Genomic DNA, 4,305 nt, shown 5'->3' on the forward strand with positions numbered 1-4,305 from the left:
GACAGCCGAACCTAGGCAAGTTGGCTGTTGCTGTTAGATCTGACATGCCCTGGTGTGTGGGTCCCACAGGGAGCCATTCTTTCTCCAATGTTGTTTTTACATTCTCCCCCTTGTTCAGCTGGTCTCGAGCTTCAGACTGGGATGCCATCAGTACACTGAAGACACCCAGCTGTATCTGGTGATTTGTCCACATCCCAAGATTCTTTCATGAAGCTTCTGGAGGACATGGTGGACTGGCTGAAGCAGAGTCAGCTGACAGTGCAACTCCCAACACTTGATAGGGTCCAATTTAACAGGGTCCAAATTGACAGCCATCAAGAGCCCGAGTATGATCCTGGATGCCTCTTTATCTATGGAGGCCCAGGTCACAAATGTCATTCACAAATGACAGGTGTGACAATTAGGACCTTTCCTGTTGGCCTCTGACTTAGCCACTGTGTTCCATGCAACAGTCTCCTCCAGATTAGACTACTGTAATGTGCTCTATGCAGGGCTGCTCTTAAAATTGCTCTGGAAACTTCAACTGGCCCAAAATGCAGTAGTACAGGTTCTTACTAGGACACATACGACCAGCAGTCTCACAACTGCATTGGCTCCAGATAGAAGAGTGGATCAGGTTCAGGGTTTGGGTACATACCTTTAAAGCCCTAAATGGTCTGGGATCATTATATCTGTAAGGCTGCCTCTTTTGCTTGGTGTAGTGGTTAAGAGCAGTGGCTTCTAATCTGGCGAGTCGAGTTTTATTCTTCACTCCTCCACATGCAGCCAGCTGGGTGACCTTGGGCTTGTCACAGCACTGATAAAGCTTTTCTGACTGAGCAGTGATATCAGGGCTCTCTCAGCCTCACCTCCCTCAAAGAGTGTCTATTGTGGGGAAAGGGAGGCCTATTGTAAGCAAGTTTGAGACTCTTGGTAGAGAAAAGCGATATATAAAAACCAACTCTCCTTCTCCTCCCACTATGTTCCCCCAAGAACACTGAGATTGAGCAAACAAAATCTGCTCAGGATCCCTGGCCCCAAGGAAATCAAATGGACATCAACCAGGGCTCTGCCCTGGTAGAACATTCTACCTAATGAGATCAGGGCCCTGTGGGACCTTGGACAGTTCTGCAGGGCCTAAAAAATAGAGTTCCACAAGGTCTAGGGTTGAAATCCATCGGCCACCCTATCAACATGCATCCAATCAACCTCTAAGGGTTTTTAGCTGTATATTGTCCCCCCCCCCTTTTTTTTTTTTTTTTGCCCAATAATGGATGTAGCTAGGGCAAACTAGTTTCTGACTTCTACATTTTAAATGTTTTTTGTATTTTTGTTTTTGTATTTTTGATGTTGTAAATTGTATGCTTTTAATGATATAAATCACCCTGAGCCTCTGAGGAAGGGTAGACTATAAAGTAGTAGTAGTAGTAGTAGTAGTAGTAGTAGTAGTAGTAGTAGTAGTAGTAGTAGTAGTAGTAGTAAGAATGATGCTGATGTTTGACTAGAAGGATACAACAGATTGTGCAACCAAATCTACATAACATATTTGTCTTTCTAACATACCAGTCTGAATTCTTTGCTTCCATTCTGTCTTTCTGATTTTGCTTTTCTGCCTGTTCCATTCCTTCATCCCAATCCAGCAGAATGTTTATAATTAAGTATCAAACTTCAGATACTTCCAAGGCATCCTTTTGTAAACCTAAATAGAATAACCCTGCAGTTATGGGGACAGTTTCTTTGTCCAATGCTTATATTCTTTGATGAGCTGGCTCATACAATAATTGTTTGGTTTGATTGGCCAGAGGGCAAATGGGCCAGGAACGATGTGACTCACACTGGCAGTAACAAGGCCACAGTGTTTATTATGTCAACACAAGCCTCCAGGCAGTGGGTTGGCCTGGCACGAGAAAATGGAGCCACCCCAGTTAGCCATCCGGCTGCTCATTGCCAGCTCTGGGGATGCCCTGGAACCATATGCTCTCCCAGCTGGGAAGACAGTACCTTGCCCCCAGAGTGCTGACCCCGGGAGATGACTATTGGTGGCCAACGCTCCCCCCCCCCATTCAGCTACCCAGCCACCTGGCTCTGAACCCCTGGCCCACCCAGCTGGATAGGCCGTGCTCTTACTCAAGCCAGTCTCTTACAGAGACCCCGCTTTCAGGGCCCCAGTATACAAACTGGGACCCTGACAACAGGTTCCTTTCTTGTACCCCCTTAATGAAAATATTAACACACAACCAAAGATGAAAATATTAACACACAATCAAAGAACCAGAAACAGAGGGCGGGTGGGTGGGAAGCTCTTAGTGCAGCGTCCAGAGGCAGAGAGGCAAGGCACCTCTACAGACATGTCCGGCTGGCCCACCCTCCACGGCATCAACTGGCAGCCTCAGTAAGTTGCAGCCACACTTTTATCTTTTGCGTCTGATCCCACACCTTTGAAATAATGCCTGAAATTGAACTTGCAGATTCGTTCTCTGTTGAGAGGCTTGAGCTTCAGCTGACCTCTGCAAGTTGCTTGTGTTTTTGCAAAATTTTCAGAGATAGCAGTATATGAACTTATTCTTTCTCCCAATGGTCTTAGGGACCACCTGTCTGAGTACATCCCAAAGGGCACTCAGCCAATGCCAACAGGTTGTTGATCCCCAGCTCCAAAGAAGTGTGCCTGGCTTCGACTAGGTTGATGGCCTTTTCGGCCTTGGCCCCAGCTTGGTCAAATGAGCTTTCAAGTAAGAGTAGGGCTCTGTCAGAACTCCAGCAGTTCCACAGGGCATGTAAAATTGAGCTCTTCTGCCAAGCCTTTGGTTGAGGCCAGAACAACCACCACATGCTACAGCATTGCAGATATTGAGAAGCCTCCTCCTATAGACCCACACATACCACTTCCCATCGTAGCATCGCTAACTGCTCCTCAGGTCAACTTGGATGTACTTACACACTTGGAGCCAATAGGGTGGAAGTCTTGCCATTTCTACAATTACAGGATGTTTACTATTTTAATGACATATATATTGTTTTATCATTATATTGCGTTGTATTTTAATGATGTTGTTAGGTACCCTGAGATGCAAGTGAAGGGTGGGATATAAATATAGTAAATAATAATAATAACATGCACAAGGATGTCTTTCATTCTTCATTAGCACTATGAACCATAGACCTTTGACAGAAGAGCAGTAATTGATTTATTTTTTTATCTTACTGTTGTGAACAACCTGTTGTGGAGTGGGGCAATATACAAACTGAATAATAACAGTAGTAGTAGTAGTAGCAGCAGCAGTAGCAGCAGCAGCAGCAGCAGTAGCCGGAGCCAGAGCCGTTGCCGGAGCCGGAGGAGGAGGAGGAGGAGGAGGAATTTTATATGAAATCAACTTCTCAGGCTTAAACACTTTGGGTCTCCTGACTTTCTAGGACTCTGTATGTTATTTCTGCAACAAGCAGAAAGACCTACTGTAGAACACACATGCACCTTTTTTTTTTTAAAGAAAAGCATAAAAAATGTGCATGCCATAGAAATCTAAAAAACATGCCCACATATGGAGGGTTCTTCCTCATTAGGGCCACGCTAAGAAAGGATCTGACTTTCAGTCTTCCTTTTCCCACAATAACCCCTGTGATCTTCAAAAAGCTGAGATTCTTATTTATTTGAATTTTTCTTCATTCATTTATTTAGGAGCATTTATAGCCTGCATTTTGGGAGGGGAGGCAGAATGGTATAGTCCAATCCCGTCGGGCCCATCAGATCTCAGAATCTAAGCAGGGTTGGTACTTGGAAAGGAGGCCACTAAGGAAGACCCCGCAGAGAAAGGCATTGGCCAACCACCTTTGCTTCTCACTTGCCCCGAGAACCACTTGCCGGGCTTGCAATAAGTTGGCTACAATTTGATTGCTCTTTACATACACTCACACACACCATCATTTTAAAAAATTCCTAAAAGATCTATGTTTTGATACTTAAAAATAAATACAGCAGGAATTCTTCTCTGTACCCCCACCCCACAAATGATTCATAGCAATTTACCATCATGATACTATCAAGGGCCCAGGGACACACAATCTGAACTTCATGGGACTCCCAACATTTTGAAAGGCTAGCTTTCCTTATATGACAACCTTTGTAATTACAACATGATGCTCTTTTGCTATAAAAATGCATGCCTGTATATGTGTAATCGGGCAAATGAACTTTGCTTTGGAACATAGGAAAGTCATCGTATGACAGTGGTTTAAAAGTTGCCATCCAAGGCAGCTTACCCAAGGAACCCAAGAGTAGACAAGCAACATGCAGTTAGAAAGAGCCCACACTGCACCTCTGAATCTCCACAA

This window comes from Paroedura picta, chromosome 6, assembly GCF_049243985.1.
Source record: "Paroedura picta isolate Pp20150507F chromosome 6, Ppicta_v3.0, whole genome shotgun sequence".
NCBI classification, from domain to species: Eukaryota; Metazoa; Chordata; class Lepidosauria; order Squamata; family Gekkonidae; genus Paroedura; species Paroedura picta.